We start from the raw sequence: 18,516 nt of genomic DNA, 5'->3' as shown, positions 1-18,516 counted from the left end.
AAAAAATTTTGCCAGAAGGCACATGCACTTGCCAGAGAGAGACAGAGGAGGAGAAAGCACGCCCTCATGGGGGGGCATGGTCACACCACAATCCCTTCTCCTCTATTTCTCCAACCCACTGGGATTTTGGCCACACACACACATGCACACTGCATGGTTTTCAAGCCACCAGGGCTAGGATTCAAACCTCTCAGTCATCCATGTGGGATCAAGTTTCCTTAACCGCTAGGCCATGAGGCTGGCCCTTGGCTTCCATTGTTTCCAAAGAGTGCACATGTGCATGTGTAGAAAGAGCCAGCACATGATCTACAAGAATGTAATGTACCAAGTTATCTCTATCTAGGTGGTAGAATTATGAGTATTTTATACTTTTTCCTTCTTTGTTTTTTAATAATGAACACATATAACTTTGGTAATAAGAAAAAAGTTACTTACTAAAAAGTGATTTTAATGAAACCACACACAAACTTTTCCTCAACTACTTAATAAACATCTAGAAAAAGAGGAACTTGTTTGTTCTTTTGCTATAGTATTACTTTATTTCCCTAAACAAAATATCATCTTTTATTATCCCTTGAAAACTGGCTAAATGACCATCTTAGGAATTTAAATACAAATTCCTGTATCGAAATCACCTAGGCATACTTATCAAAACGCCGACTCTTGTACTCCCAATTTATACCAACTGAATCAAATTTTGGTAATGAGGCTCAGAAATCTGTTTTACTAGACATTGTAGGTCATTCTGCTATGCAGTGAAATTTTAAATTTACCCTTCTGCTTGGTTTCTTCACGTATAGTTGTCTTATAATGGTTGGAACACCTTCTAGGTGATTTTTTCATCTTGGAAGTTTTTAATAACTGTAGGCTCGCTTAGCATCATTTTTATTGTCAGGAACACCGGAAGATTAAATGATAATTTCTAAAATGTGAAAAGCAGAGGGAGCTATCCATTCAGCAAGTGTTTGGGGGGTATTTCCAGGGAGTCCTCCTATCTGAGTAGTACCCTCTGTCACTCCTAGGGAGTACCTGCTGTTTAGGAGGAGCCCTGACAGAACTGGCTAAGAAGGGCCAAGGAAGAGAGCGTAAGAACGGAGAACTGGGGGATTCTCAGAGTTTCTCCAGGAAGGCAACCCTAAAGTAGAATTTACTAAGTTTAACTTTTTCCTTTGTAAGCTTCTCTCTTAGTCAGAACAATGAGCTATCTTAAGAAATCAGTAAATCACCATCTTGTGTTCTGAGAGATGCATTCTTTCCCAAAAGTCATTGTGTCAGGGAATTCGCACAGTTCGTGTGTTTGTTTTGAATGCATGCCATCCTTGGAAGGTGCAATGCCGCTATCCTTAGTTTCCTGTTGATTGAAATAATTTGAAGCAAGCCATTGCTATAATGAGTAGAAACTCGGAGACATGCCATCTTGCTGAATTGGCCTGGAATGGCAGCTCTCACATTTAGAGTGCATCGGAAGCACCTGAAGGACTTGTTAAACTACAGATTGCTGGGTCTTCCGCCAGCTTTCTAATTCATTACATCTGAAATCGGGCCCATGAATATGCATTTATCATAAATTTTCCAATATTGCTAATGCTTCTGGTCTGGAGACTACACTTTGAAAACTGCTGACCTACAGTTGTATATACAACCTGTTTGGTTTTTTACCTCAAAAAACATTTTTATTTTAAGAGATTTTTGCTATAGAGTGTGTGCGCTCTCCAGAGAAACAGACAGAAAGTGAGAAGTCACCCCCAAGGGGAAGATAGCCATGCTGCAATCCCTTCTCCATTCTCCTCTCCGGGTTTTTGAGCATGAACGCACACACACATGCCTGGCATGAGTTTCAAGCTGCCAGGGCCAGTACTCATACCACAGTAGACCCTGTGGGAGTCCAGTGCCTTAACCACTACACCACCTGCTGACCCTCTTTCCTTAAAACTTAATATGGCCTCTTGGAATGCGTATGAGATGCTAATAGATGCCTCTTAATTAAGTGAAGGATTCAGTTTCTTTCTTTTCAATATTTATCTTCACTTTGGTGAAACTAAACTTTTGAGCATTTTTTTTTTCCGACCCCTGACCCTCCAGGCTTAATAAAGTGCCAGTGGTGTTTCTCCGTAAGGGTTGGCATGAATGGCAAGCCTGTGAAATGTTTGTGTCGTCCATTGAAAACCTTGTTGTCACCATTCTCAGAGCATGTCCACTTGGGGAACTAGATAGACTAGATCCAATCCAAAGGTTCCTTTAGTATCTTACACCTCAATTTAAGCCCTCAGCCCTACTCCACCTGAGATGGGCTACACTACTAAGGTTATAGTATTTCTCTAAAGGGCATTTGCACTTAATGCTTAGAGCTTTCAAAGACTTAGACAGGACAGATAAGACTAGAGCGAAATGCTTTTAAGAACGGTCTGTCCATTTTTCCTTGGCCCTATACTCTGGGAATCCTTGTGTAGCTCTCTGTAACCTTTTTGTCAATTTTAGTTAAAAAGCAAGCTTCAGAACTTTCTGGAATATATCCTCTGAACTGCTGCCCACTGTCTAGGATATTCTTGATTGAGTCTATTGAACAAACTTTAAAAAAAATTTAATTTTTAATTTTTAGTTTTTAATTTTTTTAAAAGTCTTTGCTGTAGGGCACATGTACTCATCAGAGACAGACAGAGAGGGAGAGAGAGAAGGAAAATGAGAAATTTCCCCCCCCAAGGGAGATGGCCTTGCCACAGTCTGTTGTCTGTTCGTTCAGGATGTGGGGCACACACGCATATGTGCCTAGCGTGTTTTTTCAGCCACTGAATCTAGGACTTGAACCACACAGTTGGCCATGTCGGATACAGTACCTTAACCTCTATGCCACTTGCTGACCCAGAACAAACTGTGTATTAATTTATCAACCTGTGGAGACTCATAGGCAGGAGGATCTGGCCAGAAAAGCCATCCAACCTCCTCTGGGGAGACCAGTTCAAGGATATACTTTCCGATTGGCTTGGAAGCTTCTGAAAGACTGGGCCTTGCATTGGAGATGAAAGGACTTTTAGGATTCATTGGTCTGATTCTCCTCCCTCGCCCTAGGTAGTCTTTTGCTCCACCTTGTAGTCCTGCACTATACTCTTAAGGTGGCTTGAGAGTGTGTCCCTGAAATGCCGTGCATAAGACAGGGGCTTTGTGAGGGCAGTCTTCTTGTTGGAAAGTCTTCTAGAACTCATCTCAGAGTTACTCTTCACACATCATACCTCCTAATCCAGTTCCTTGTCATACTTAGTCCCTCTGGCCTCTGTGTTCTTCCAAGCTCTTTCCCATTGATTTGTCCCTGCCCTCCCCCCCCACACACACACGCACCCCACTGTCCTCCCCTCTGTCCCCTCCTTTCCTTGCCTGGTTTGCTCTGTTTCATTTGTGCAGAATAAGTCCCCTCTCAGAGATCTTGTGGTCCTCCAACCTTCCATACCCACTCTCCTCAAGATACTGTTTTTTTCTGGCTCTTATCACTATTCAATAATAGGAAAAGTAAGAAAAGTTTTGTTTTTTTGTTTGGTTTTTTTTTTTTTTTTCACTGTTGCACGTCTAGGACCTAGAGCATTGTCTGGATAGTGTCGTAAGTAACTCATTGCAGGAGCGAGTGACAGCGTGTCAAGCGCATTGCTTTTGCTTGGAGTGGTGTGTAATCAGTGAAGCTGTGGGATCTGATGATGGGATGAAGGGGCTATATCCTTCCTGCTTATAGCCCCCTTGACTCCCTTGACTGTGGAACATTCTACTCTTAAATGGTAGGAAGAGACTAGAGTTTAGCTGAGGCAGACTGCCTTATTGGCCAATTCCCTGGAGGGATTTGTTCTGCCTGGGTCTCACTCTGATGGAGTTCGCCAGTCTGGTTCATTCAGTCTTGGGTTGGCAAGCCCCTTGATTCTACCCTGAACGCATCATCCATCTATCATTCAGCACTGATGTTAAATCAATGCTTGAGAAATCATCACGGCCCAGCGATATCATTTCATTAGTCACTTGCAATGGAGTGAGGGTGGTGGTCAGGTGGGACACCAGGAGGGCCGGTGAAGGAAGGTGGCAGACAAACCCGGCAGCCCAGGCAGCTTGTGGTCCTTCCAAGGGAGATCCCTGATGCTGTTGCTTTGAACACCAGAATGATGCTAATCAGGGGATTTTTTTGTATTAGCATTGTCAACATTTACATTTGCTTTACACGTTGGATTTGCATCTGAAAAGACCAACTATAATCAACATTTAAGGGATAACACTCAAATTTGCATCTGATTGAGCAGACATGTTAAGTAATTTTAGCCCTGCTGTTGCTAAGAAACCAATTAATAATGCTCCACATTTCATTAAAAACTGGGTTCTATCTTTGCTTTCATTTAACTTCACAATTCAGCCGCTCGTGCTGTACTTTTCCCCCATGGTAAATTGTGACAGATAAATTATCGTTTTACTAAATTTATTTCAGTAATTACAATTGTTAGTCATATCTGTCAATACAACTTCAAAGCTTTTTAAAAAATGCATCAGGAGGGAAAACTGAATTTTTTTAAAACTGTTAGTCTCTCTCTGGATTTTTTCTTTTCTTTTTTTTTGGCTTCTGGGGACTCAAGTCATATTTTTGTGAAGGCCTTCTAAATTGTGGGTTAACCAAAAAAAAAAATTAAAGCAATCTTCCCTGTTCCTAATTGCACCTCCTCAGTGTAGTGACTAATAATTAGAATATTAGGCGCTATTCAGAAAGTGACAGACAGCTGATTAAGCATTCAGCTGCATTTTACTTCCCTCTGCCTTCCCTTCCTTTGGCAGCTAGACCAGGTCCTGTCCTTTATGCAGTACAATTAACATTTTTATGACTTTATATAATAGACTCCTACTCCTATGAAGAGAAAATACATTTTTAGCTACTGTCATCCCTCTTTGAGCCAGTCAGTTGGGCACTTGCATTTAAAATGTAATGGCATTGTACAGTTTAGCATTTTGTAGTATTGATCTGGTCAGAGCACTCACTAAAAAGCAAAATTAGTTGCTATTCACATCTGTTCCATGGCATTTCATTTACTTTATTGAGTGATGCATACAAATGCATCTGGTTCTTCAACTTAGTTAAAATGGTGATCTCACCCATTTCGAAGAGCTAAGAAAAGCCAAATAGATTCTGTTTTCCTATTTTATACTCGCCTTTGGCCTTTTGGATCTGAAGGTAAAGTGCAAAGGACATATACTTTAGAAACAGTCCAGAGTCAAAAATCTGACTCGGCCCCTGGTGTGACTTTGTGCCTCTGTGTCTTTATACAGAAGAAAGGGTAGCACTGGGGGGAGAAGACACCAAGGATTATGAAGAGCAGGCCGGGCGGCGGCTACTCACCAAGAGTTCCTCCCCTTTCCCCAAGATCTGTGTGAGTCTGCTAAGGCTGCCGTAAGACAGCATCACAGACTGGTTGGTTTAAACAGGAGAAACATTTTTTTTTCTTACAGTTCTGTAGCCTAGAAGTTTAAGAGCAAAGTACTGGCAGGTCTGGTTTCCTTTGAGGCTTCTCTCCTTGGTTTGCAGATGGCTCCCTTCTTGTTGTGTCCTCATGTGATCTGTCCTCTTGTGTCACTCCTGACGTCTCTCTGTGTGCATACTCCTGGTGTCTCTGCATGTGTGCACTCCAGTGTGTGTGTGTGTGTGTGTGTGTGTGTGCATTCCAGTGTCTCTGTGTGCTCACTCCCACTGTCTCTGCGTGTGCACACTCCCGGTATTTCTACGTGTGCTCACTCCCGTTTCGAAGAGCTAAGAAAAGCCAAATAGATTCTGTTTTCCTATTTTATACTCGCCTTTGGCCTTTTGGATCTGAAGGTAAAGTGCAAAGGACATATACTTTAGAAACAGTCCAGAGTCAAAAATCTGACTCGGCCCCTGGTGTGACTTTGTGCCTCTGTGTCTTTATACAGAAGAAAGGGTAGCACTGGGGGGAGAAGACACCAAGGATTATGAAGAGCAGGCCGGGCGGCGGCTACTCACCAAGAGTTCCTCCCCTTTCCCCAAGATCTGTGTGAGTCTGCTAAGGCTGCCGTAAGACAGCATCACAGACTGGTTGGTTTAAACAGGAGAAACATTTTTTTTTCTTACAGTTCTGTAGCCTAGAAGTTTAAGAGCAAAGTACTGGCAGGGCTGGTTTCCTTTGAGGCTTCTCTCCTTGGTTTGCAGATGGCTCCCTTCTTGTTGTGTCCTCATGTGATCTGTCCTCTTGTGTCACTCCTGACGTCTCTCTGTGTGCATACTCCTGGTGTCTCTGCATGTGTGCACTCCAGTGTGTGTGTGTGTGTGTGTGTGTGTGCATTCCAGTGTCTCTGTGTGCTCACTCCCACTGTCTCTGCGTGTGCACACTCCCGGTATTTCTACGTGTGCTCACTCCCGGTGTCTCTGCGTGTGCACACTCCCGGTGTCTCTGCATGTGTGCACTCCCAGTGTCTCCGTGTGTGCACACTCCCAGTGTCTCTGCGTGTGCTCAATCCCAGTGTCTCCACATGTGCACACTCCCGGTGTCTCCACTTATGCTCCCTCCCAGTGTCTCCGCGTGTGCACACTCCCAGTGTCTCTGCATGTGCACACTCCCGGTGTCTCCGCGTGTGCTCACTCCCAGTGTCTCTGCGTGTGCTCACTCTTGGTGTCTCTGCGAGTGCACACTCCCGGTGTCTCTGTGTGAGCACTCTCCTGGTGTCTCTGTGTGCTCACTCCCACTGTCTCTGTGTGTGCTCACTCCTAGTATGTCTGCGTGCACACACTCCCGGTGTCTCTGTGTGGTCTAACCTCTTCTGATTATAAATCAGATTGGATTAGAGCCCACCCAACCTGCTTTATTTTAACTTAATTATCTCTTTAAAGGGCCTATTTCCAAACAGAGTTTACTTTCTGAAGTACTAGGGGTTAGAGCTTCAATATATGACCTTGGGGAGGGCACAAGTCAGCCCCAAACAGAACTGACCGAGAAACTGCAACTTGCACATGACTGTCTCCTGTTCCCTTGGTTTGGTTCTCACTCAGTGGTCAAAACTGCTGAAACTTCAACTGAAAAGGAGCCAGGAAATGGGGTTGTTTGGTTGGGACTCTTTTGGTTAGGTCAGAGTTGATCAGAAACACTCAATCATATTTAACCCCCACCTCTTTATTTTTAGTTATTTCAACCTCTTTGAATGTTTTAAGGCCACTTTTTCCTGACCTTACATGAGGATAATCAATCTTAGGATCTTAAGATCCTTACTTTCAGCCTCCACCATTACTGAATGTGGATTACAAGATATAGGCAATAGGGATAAATGTTTATTTTCCTTTTTAAATGAATTGTCTTTGGCCTTGATTGGGCTGGCTGGGGTCGGGCTTTGAGGCAGTATAAAAATGAGCAATTAGGGACCAGCAGTTAGCATAATGGCTATGTCGCTGAACTCCCATGTAGCCGACCGCAGTTCGAGTCCCAGACCCAGTGGCTTAAACTCACGCCCAGCGCGTGTGCGTGCATGCCCAAGATCCTGAAAGGAGAATGGAGGAGAAGGGATTGCAGCGTAGCCATCCCCCCTGGGGGGTGATTTCTCGCTTTCTGTCTCTCTGTCTCTCTCTGTCTTTCTGGCGAGCACATGCACCCTATAGCGGAAACCTCTCCAAAAAAAAAGAGCAATTAGAATATAGTGATTCAAATACTGTAGAGAAGGTCATTCATTCAACCAATACTGAGTGCCCACTTTGTGCTGCTGTGCTAGTCACTGGGGTTACAGTGCTCAGTACAAATAGTCATGGTTCCTGCTTTTATGGCGCTTACAGTCTAGTAGGAAAATGGACTGATTAAATGATACCATGGTTCTACCACTGCGGCTCTGCTAAGTGCACGGAAGGAGAGGTGTGCAACACTGAGGGTGAATAATGGTGGGGACTGGGGAAGGCGTTGCTGATTGAGCTGAGAGATCCAAAGGGAACGGGGGTAGTGGGGGGAGAGACTTGCTTTGATGAAGTGATGAGAAGTAGGGGCTGTGGTGTTGAGGGTGGTCATGAATTGGAGTAGAGGCAGGAACATTTCATGAGAGTAGATTGCATGTGCAAAGGCCCTGAGACAGAAAGGAGCTTAACAAGGAAAGGGCCATCTGGCTAGAGGAGAGAGTAGACAGGAGGAAAGGGAGATGGAGCTGGAGTCTTCTTGGAAGGCTGAGGAAAAGACTTACCAGGGAAGTTCTGGGTCTGTAAGTATAAATATAACTGAGTTCTTGTGGTAGAGAAGAGGGAGAGGTATTTTTAGAAAGTACCTTGAAGTGTTCCGGTTATAATGAGAAGTACAGTGGGACTGAAATGTCACTTATATGAAGGAACCCATCATTCTAGTTCATGGGCTTTCATACCTCACTGGGCTATCGCTAACTAGGAGTTCACTAGATTTGCCATGTTGATGTATCTGCCTATAACTATGCAGGGGCCCATTTCATAGAGGAAAAGTGAATTCATGAACAGCTGAATGCTATGTCACAGCATAGTTGGTGCTCCAGGATTGATCTAATCTTAGAAGCAATGCTACCTAAGTTGTTTCATTTGTTCAGGTCTGGCAGATTGAGGGAAGGTAGGCTGCACTTATGTCTCAGGCCCAGCTGGCTCCTCAATCTCTTTTTCTTCCTCCTCCGCAGATCTGAGAAGGGCCAGTCTCTTAAATCCTGCTTGCTAGCTTGGGCTCATCCTTGTTGCCAGAAATGATCCCAACTTGGATATACAAAGAGCTTCAGCCATGTGGCCTGGGTCAGCAGTTATTGCTAGACTGACCTAGGTCCAGGTGGCTGAGTTCTGGTAAGCAAAATTCAGATAATCCCATAAGCTGAGCTCAGAGCATGTTCCAGACTTGATGGGCAGCCTGGGTTGTGTGGAAGATGTCCTGTCCAGGCAGAAAAGCTGGACCCGTAGCATGGGAGCACATGAGAGGAAGTTCTAACAGCTGCATCTCTGATGGAAGAACTCTTGTCACTTGGTTTTAGCTCAAGCATGAATCTGTTTCTTTTCTGAAAGTAGCTAAAATCAGATAGACAAAGATTTAAAACCAGAGCTTCAAATGTTTTTCCTCCTGCTTCTAACAGTTCATTTAATTAAACAGAAATATGGGAACAAGGCCACTTGCTGGCTGCTGCTAGGTAGAAAGTCTCCATATTTCAAAGGTTTTTATAAACGCAAGGCACAGTCTTTGATCTTGAAAACTTTTCTTCCCATGTGAATATTGGCACCAAACCATCCTCTAGGTCTGAAGGTAACTTGGCAGAGAACTCTTGACAGTTTCCAAGGTTGTGGGAATTCGCTCTACCTAAAGACCATGACATTAAAGGGTGATTATAAACTGAAAGTACAGATTTATTCATGAATAATGGGACAGTTACCTAAGGCAGCATCCAAAGAGTGTCTAACCTGATGAACATGGACTTCACAATCTCACCCACAGAGAAGCGTACAAACATGAGACATGCTTACCTACATTGGCCACATGTGAATGGCTACCCCTCTGTGCCATTTGACTCTTCTCAGCTCAAGCAAAGGATAAACTGGCCTTTCACTTTAAAGAGATTCAGAAAACATTACTGAGCACCTATTGTTGTTTCACTAAGCATCAAGGGTGGGATGAAAACGTGATCACACATTGCCAACCTTGAGTTCTAGAGGAACAGTGGGGGGAAAATCACATGAACACAGACAAGAGCTCGTATTAAAGAACCTATACACTGTGCCACATCTCCCAGCTCAAGGTGGCTTCTGGACTCTACCAGCCTGCTTCAAATTATACTTCGCATAGACTTTTTCTTATTTACACTTGTAGATAAGTTTCATTACACTGGCCTTTTCCCTGTACCTGGATACACCAGATACCTCCTTCATACCTTTTGGGTTCCCAGCAGGGGTAGCTCATCTGGCCATAGAGGAAGATAACGCATTAATATGCCAGGAAGAAATCCCCGAGTTGCATGGGGAATAATAGAAGTGGGGCGTTCTGGCATCTACAACACTTGCAAGCTTACGATTTAGTTTGTAAGTGTCATTAAGGTCTCAAGCGTGGAAAGGGGGGTAGAAAGGGAGAGCTGGACAAATCTACCTCATGGGTGGCTTTCCAAGCTTAGTCAGGCCTCATCTGGGCAGTAGCTCTGAACAATTCGTCAGGCAGCTTGAAATCACATGCATGAATTACAGAGGGAAAAAATTGCATGTAATTCATGTTTCAACATCTTCCTCCACTCCTAGAAACAAAAGGAAGGACATCTGCCATTCATATTTTCCATTATCATGATAACTATTATTTAACCTCTCTGTGTGCAAGTTCCTCATGCATGAAGATGGGTTTGATGTGCTGGGGTCAGAGCTTTCCTTTGGTTCTGTGATTATAGAATTTTAGGGAGTGCAAAGAGAATAAACATGGAGTCCTCAAAGAATTCTATTCCAGGACCAGCAGGTGGCATGATGGACCCTGGACTCCCCCATGGCCAACTGCAGTTCGAGTCTTGGACCTGGCAGCTTGCTTTCTCACTTTCCCTCTCTCTCTTTCTCTCTCTGGTGAGCACATGTGCCCTGTAGCAAATTAAAGGATAATAACACTAATAAATAAAATTAAATAAATCATTATTTAAGCAGAAAATAATTCTTCTCTAATCAAAGAGTTTCATTAAACTCATGAAACGTGAAAATAACAACCAACCAAATAAAAACCATAATCACTTGTATAAGATAAGCACGGTTATAAGACAGAAAGGAACTGATGGTCCGTGATGTGGACTTGGGCGCCCATAGGAATCCTTGTGGGAGGATGGAGGGTTTGGGTTGTGAATTTCAGGATGGTGGCGTTTAGAGAACCGAGGACAGGAAAAGGCATTCAGGGCAGGAAGGTGGGGGGAGATCAGAGGTGGGATGAACAGAGAAGACTATGTCTGTCTCACTCACTACTGACTCTGATACATACCGCTAGTAGGGGCTTGCTAGGCATTGTTGAATATATAAATATATCAGTATTTGCCAGTCGATGTAGATATATGTATAGATAATACTTACAATTATATAAGGGGCTAGTGGAGTAAAGGGTAGGAAAAATAAAAAACAGGTTAAAGATGATGAAGGAATTTTTGTCTGTTTATTGATGTGTCCCAAATGCCTAGAATAACATCTGGCACATAGTAGGTACTAAGTAAATATTTATTGAATGAATGGAATGACTAATGGCATAATTTCAGGCTATCAAGTAAATAATAGGAGGATCACGAGAGGTTTTTGAGAATGCAACATTTAGGAAAGGAACATGGTAGCTTCCTGTGAAATGGAATTGACAAACTCAGTTTATGAAGAAGGCACAGGGTCATAACGAGGGTCTGAAATAGGTGAATGGCATTGGAAACAGAAGGAAAGGGCAGGATGGGGAATGTCAGAAGGAAACTTGGTGAGTGGTTATCAGAAGATTTCAGGGGAGGGTTGAGTCAGGAGATGCCTAAGGTTTAAGGTGTTAAGGAGTCCTGGTAGTTGACAGTGGTAATACTAGTGGCATAGAAAAGGAAGCAGGTAGGATTTCATTAAAGGAGAGAAGCAGTGGGCATTAATGGTCAGTTTCAGATACTGAAGTATGATGCAAGGGTAAATTACCTCCGTTAGACACTTGCAGGCTAAGAAAACGTTGACATTCTGAAGAACCGTGTCAGGGTTGGCAATGCAGGTTTGTGAGTAGTTGTCTGCAACAGCTTCTTGAGGATGGATGTGGGTGAGAAGAAAGGGATTGGGGAAAGGGGTGTTCTACGAATAGTGTGACCACTGCCTCTTGGTGCCTAGAGCATTTCACTTCCATGTCAACTCAGTTTCTTTTAGAAACATACAGATGGGGACCAGCAGTTCGTGCAATGGCTGTGTCGCTGGAATCCCATGTAGTCAACTGTAGTTCGATTCCCAGACCTCATGGCTTAAACTCACACCAGGCGCATGTGCGTACGTGCCCAAGATCCCCAGAGGAGAATGGAGGAGAAGGGATTGCAGCATGGCCATCCCCCCTGGGGGGTGATTTCTCGCTTTCTGTCTCTCTTTCTGGGGAGCGCATGCACCTTATCTATGGCTACATTTGAAAAGTTGAAAAATGTACTGCTTTTAAAGCACTTCTCACTTTCCTTGACCCTCTCCAACTCCAGACTGTAATTAGTGACATACATTTTTATTCATGTAGTGAACAAAACACAGTATAATAGAATTTCGATTCTTATTATCAACTTTAAATAGTATTCCTAGATATCTCATTTTCTTAAAAAATAATTTTTTCTTAGCTTTATTTATTTACTTACTTTAAAAAAAATCTGACTAGAGAGGGACAGAGTGAGAGAACAAGAGAGTAAGAGAGAGGGAAAGTGAGAAAGCAAGCTGCCTGGCCAGCCATGTGGGAGTCCACTGCCCTTAACCACCATGCCACCTGCCGACCTCAATATCCCATTATTAAAGACTAGTAAGTTAATCATCCTTTCGTCTCACCTCCCATGTCCTAATATTTTTAGTTATATTGATATTTTATATTACCAATATTCATAGCATTCACATTCTGCTCTATAACTCCAACTAAATCTTTGTGTCTTACCTACAGGTAATAGAAATGGAAAATCAGTGGGGCCAGCTAGTGGTATAATGGTTAAAGTTCTGGACTCCCACATGACCAAATAAAGTTCGAGTCTAGAACCTGGCGACTTGAGAAACACTCCAGGAATGTGTGTATGCATACCTAAAATTCTGAGAGCAGGATAGAGGAGAAGGGATTGCAACAAGGGCATCCCCACTGGGGAGTGATTTTTCACATTGTTTCGGTCCCGCTTTCTGGGGAGCGCATGCACCTTATAACAAAAAACTCTCAAAAAAAAAAAAAAAAAAAAGAAAGAAAAGAAAGAAACATTACAGACGTCTTAGAAGGTAAAAAATACTTTGTTCATGACTGGAAAGCTTTTCCTCCATAGAGTTCTCTCTGTCTTCTTTCTCGCATTTCCTTTACTTCTTATATCAGATCTTTTTGTCATCATTATTATTTATCTAGTACTATTATGCCATATGTGGAATTTTCTACTAATTATTTGAGTCTAACTAATGAGCATCCCCCACAGGAACTGATCTTCTTGCTATCTTTGAAGTATCAGCTGCTCATAACCTGTGCGTGTGCATCTGCATGCATGTGTGTGTGTGTGTATGTGCGTGTGTGTGTGTGTGTAAATGTCTCTTAGAAATTGACCTCTAATTTAATAGTTTTGTTTTAAGGCATCTGTGCTCACTGGAGAGAGAAAAAGGAGAGAGGCAGTAAGAGGGAAAGTGAGAAATTATCCACCTGGGGGTGATTGTCCCTCAATTCTCCTCCTGGGATCTTGAGTATGAATGTACACACACCCAGTGTGAGTTTTGAGCTACTGGGTCTGGGAGTAGAACCACAGTCGGTCATGTGGGAGTCTAGCGACATAACTGCTGTGCCTTGTGCTGGCCCCACTAATTTTACAATCTCAAGTGACAGGGCAATGCATACAATATGAATAAAACTTAAAAGATACCAGTATAAAAGATAAGAATTAAATATTGGAGTACAAGGGCATTTGCCATAGCTTTCACATTTTTATCTTAAAAATTCCAATTTACACCCAGCCATGGTGGCACAAGTGGTTGGGCTCTGCTCCATGAGACTGGGACCTCATGAAAGGCCCAGGTTCAGATCTCAGACCAAACTCCAAACCAAACAGACTGGTCATGGCAGTGTGTTCCTGCAATCCTAGCTAACTGGGAGGCTTGAACAGAGGATCACATGGCAAGGCCCTATTAAAAATTCCACACTTTCTCTCTCCCCTCCTGCGTTCCCCTCTTCTCTCATAAGAAAAAATAAAATTAAATTAAATTAAATTAAAATTAAAATAAATAAATAAATAAAGAGAAAGAAGAAAAAGAAAAAAAGCAGTTTATGAGAAACTTTCTTATAGAAATAATTAGGAGTGTTATAACCTTGTTTAAAAATATTTTTCATGTTCATTTTGGCAGTCCATATACTAAATAAGAAAGATACAGAGATTAGCACAACGCCTGCACAAGGATGACACAAAAATTGTGAAGAATTCCATATTTTTAGTTGTCTTTATAAAAATAAAATCCAAAAATTTTGTTTACTTTTCTAGTTGAGATAATAGACATTTTCAGACTCATCTTGTTTTCTCTCTCCTTTCTTTGCTTGTAATTCTTTTGAATACCACACTGGTGATCATATAAAATGAACTTGAGTGAACCAGAATTTAATCATTGGCCAGACTTATGCCAGACTGTAATAGTATTGTAGTGCTTTCTTTTTTAAATTAATTAATTATGAAAAATAATTTAGTGACCTCCAAATGATAAACTTCTGAATAGCAGTTTAATTTTGTGTATCTCTTCAAGTCAAGCATCTGCTTAAAAAATACTGGTGATAATGTGATGATTACAGTTTCACAAAACTTGGCAGTTCCTATAAATAATTGAATAGCATAAATTGTATTTGCCTCCATAGTGTCTAGACTAGAGAATCAGAACCATGAGTTTATAAAAATTCAGGTTGTGGGCCAAGCTGGATGGTGTGGTGGTTAAGACTGCTGGATTCCCATCTGGTCGATTATGTGGTTGTAGTGTGAGGTACCAGACCTGGCACCTTAAGAATTATTCCAAGTGCATGCGCATGTGTACCCAAAATTTCAAAAGGGGATATGGAGAAGAGATTACAGCATGAACATCCCCTGTGTGGCGTGCTTTCTTAATTTTCTTCCTTTTTTCTCTCTGTCTCTTCCCGTGAAGTGTACATAAGCTCCAGCAAATTAAAAGAAAAAAAAAATCCAGTTTGTTTTCTACACAAATGAAACAGTGTTTAAAAACTGTCTTTCCAATAGGATAATAGTGAAAATTTTAGTATACAGTACTGGGTCAACTGGAGAAAAGAGAGGAGAAAGATGAGGTTGTTTTCATACCTCACATCATTCAAATAAACTTCCTGTTTTTTAATACTATAGATGACTAATGTAATAGTCAAAAAAATGAATGACAAAGAAATCAGGAAGGCAGCTTTGTAAATGGCTGAACTACCACAGTTGGAATAAGTGAGAAACTGTTTTGTTTTTTTTGTTTTTTTTTTAGAGGTTTTTCACTATAGGGCGCGTGCGCTCGCCAGACAGACAGATAGAGAGACAGAAAGCAGGAAATCACCCTCCATAGGGGATGGCCACGCCGCAATCCCTTCTCCTCCATTCACCTCTCTGGATCTTGGGCACACACGCACACGCACCCGGCGTGGGTTTTAAGCCACCGCGTCCGGGAAGTGAACTGTGGTCGACTACGTGGGAGTCCAGCGACATAGCCATTATGCTAACTGCTGGTTCCCTGAAAAACTGTTTTTAACAAGGATTCCAAAATTTGAGTATATTTTCATATCTGCTTAAGTTCAAAAAGGACTATGGGAATACATCGGTGAATTCCCTTATAATCTTGTAGGAGAAGACTTTTTAATTATGACTCAAGATCCAGAAATATAAATGAAAATGAATATATTTTGCTAAAGTAAAATACAGTATTCCTGTCTGATAAGAAACACCATAAGGAAATTCAAAAGACAAATGACAAGCAGCAACAAAAATATTTATAATGAACAAAAAGTTAATCCCTTTATACAAAGAGCTCCTACAAATGAATAAGAAAAAGATTCTGCAGACCAGTAGAAAAATAGACAAAGGTCATGAACAGGTTATTCACAAAATAAGAAATATATTGTCTTTAAACCTGCCCCCCTCCTCTTCTCTCAAAAAAAAAAAAAAAAAGAAGAAAAAGAAAAGCTGTTTATGAGAAACTTTCTTATAGAAATAATTAGGAATGTTATATCTCGTTATATCCGTGTTAAAAAATATCTTCAGCCTCACACAGAACAAGAAAAATGCAAATTTAAATTGGGTTGAAGTAACACTTTTCACTTAATCAGACAGACAAAAATTCTGAAGTGTCGTCATTATATGCATTGTGGACCAAATGTGGCAAAATTAGCATTGTACTTCTTGTGAGAGTACAAACAGGCACAGCTCTATGAAGGCTAGTTTGGCAACATCTATCAAGACTACAAATGCAGTTACCTTTTGACCCAGCCGTGTGACTCTGGCCGTTTTTCCTACAGATATTTCTGGGTACATATGAAGTAATGTGTATAGGAGGTTTCTCATTAGCCCATTGTTTGTAATAGAAAAGATTGGAAATAATTCAAGTATCCATTAGTAGAAGACTGGTTAAATAAACTATGATCTTTCCATACAGTGGAACATTGTGCGTGGAAACCTCACACACTGATACGGAAAGATTGCCAAGATATGTTAGTAAATGTAAAAAGCAAAGTATAGAACAGAATATGTAGTATGTTACCTTTGGTGTAGAAAAGAGCCAAAATACGAGTCTGTATTTGTAGATCTGCAGGAAGAAACACCAAAATTATTGCCAAAGAAACAAAGGTAACTCAGTAAAAATGGTTGAGTCTAGTTGGTGGGTGAGGAAGGTGTGGGTAGGGATGGGATGCGCAGAAACAGGGTGGGAGTCTTCCTGTTCAGTCTGACTGTTCATGATACTTTGTTGTATTATTTTTCTGTCAGAACCACGTAAGTTATGACCTAGTCAAACAAAACTGAAGTTACATGTTTTTCAAATTGCATTTCAACGGATGTTTAACATATGTCCACGGGGCAGAGATGTCTGCCCAGAGCTTTCTAATCTCTTATTTCAACAGTTGGCACCAGTTTCTTAAATTACTCTTATGTTTGGTTTATCTAGAACTGTGTGTTAAGTAACCACTGGCCACATCTGGCTTTTGAGCTTTTAAACTGTGGCTAGTTCTAATTTAGATTCGCTGGAAGTATGCCTGACTTAGAAGCCTTAAATGTGGTCACTAGAATATTCAAAATTACATATGTGGCTTGGCTCTGTGACTCACATTTTATTTCTTTTGCACACCTCTAATGTAGGCCCCTATCCACACTCAGCATGAATGCCAGAATTGCTTTTTTTATAAAACAAAACAAACCCCCCCCCGCAAAAAAATAGAAAAAACTAAACCCGTAATTTCCATGCTTTAAAAGGTATTTTGACTCTTAGGTGCCTATAGAGACCTTTTGCAATAGCCTCTGAGATCCTAGACCCACTCGCTGCCTGTCCTCACGTACGAACACCGGTTATCTTACTCCCTGGACAGCAGGCCATTTTATAAATTTGAGTCCTTGAGCATAGCTGTCCCTTCTCTTTGGAATGTCCCTTCACCTCCATTTTCTTGCCTAGAAAACTCCTACTCATGTTATAAGCTCAGTTCCTGTGGCCCACTTCTTTGATGAAACTTCCCTAACTCTCCTATCCCAATATATATTTTTAGTTTATTTATTTGTCCCATGAACTGCAGAAACAGAAGAGAGAGAGCGAGCGCACCACCAATAGATTATTGATGCTGCCATCCACCCACCGCCTCAACCAGCCCCGTGTCATGGGCATGGTCTACTCAGAGAGGTCTCTGGACACAAAGCCAGAGACCTCTCCCACATGGTGAGCCTCACGGAGTGTTGTGTTTACCACCGCACCACTTTCCGACCTCTTCTGGCCTGTTTTCCTAGCCTTGGTCAACCTGTGTCCTCACCCTATTACCTAGCACTGCAATTGTCTCTGAAGGACAGTGTCTTCCTCAACAGACTGTGAACTCCCAAAGGGCAGACTCCATGATGTCATTTTTTTTTTTTGGTACTTCCAGAATCTGAAACTTCTAATAAATAACTTCTAGAAAATCACTAGGAAGATGAAGTTGGTTTTACTTTGTTGCGAGGACACCATATTCAGTTTGCCTGGCTGGTGCTTCTATTTGTCTAGTCTATGCACTGAAGAAAGCAGGCTTTGGACCTGTAGTTCTTCCTTGGTAAAGAATAGGCCTCTTTTGAATGTTCTAGTTTTAAACAGGCCAGCCTCCCAGCAAAGCAGAAGACTACAAACTGCAGAGAGAGTAGTTCCATCATCCTATTCCCCAAAACAGACATGACAAAAGAGAAAAACTGCATACCAATATCTCTAATGAATATAGATGCAAAATTCTCAACAAGATACTTGCAAATCATATCCAACAACAAATAAAAAAAGATTATTCATCATGACCAGGTAGGCTTTATTCCAGGGATGCGAGTGTATTTTAACATATGCAAAACCATAAATGTAATATACCGTATTAACAGGAAGAATGACAAAAAACATTGATCATTTCAATTGATGTGGTAAAAGTACAACATCTCTTCATAATTAAGACTCTTTGCAAACTAGGCATAGAAGGGTCATTCCTCAACACAATAAAAGCCACATATGAAAATCTGTAGCTAATATTATACTGAATGGGGAAAAAGCTAAAAAGCTTTTCCACTAAAAACTGGTACTAGACAAGGCTGCCCACTTTCTCCACTCCTTTTTAGTATAGTGCTGGAAGTCTTAGCCAATGTAATCTGAAAAGAGAATAATACAAAAGGCATTCAGGTAGA

The 18,516-nt window shown here is 41.6% G+C and overlaps 1 protein-coding gene and 1 pseudogene across 1 annotated transcript in view; both read left to right on the top strand.

The window, feature by feature from the left end:
• The window catches only part of LOC102488402 (juxtaposed with another zinc finger protein 1), a gene marked incomplete at its 3' end in the record, with an annotated part of 369,017 nt that overhangs the window by 54,142 nt on the left and 296,359 nt on the right, over positions 1-18,516 (top strand). The window lies entirely within an intron of this gene.
• On the top strand, positions 13,989-14,088 carry LOC114005878 (uncharacterized; annotated as a pseudogene).

This window comes from Tupaia chinensis, unplaced genomic scaffold (assembly GCF_000334495.1).
Source record: "Tupaia chinensis unplaced genomic scaffold, TupChi_1.0 Scaffold144731_1, whole genome shotgun sequence".
Classification (NCBI taxonomy): Eukaryota; Metazoa; Chordata; class Mammalia; order Scandentia; family Tupaiidae; genus Tupaia; species Tupaia belangeri.
This window is presented reverse-complemented; position numbering and strand designations above follow the sequence as displayed.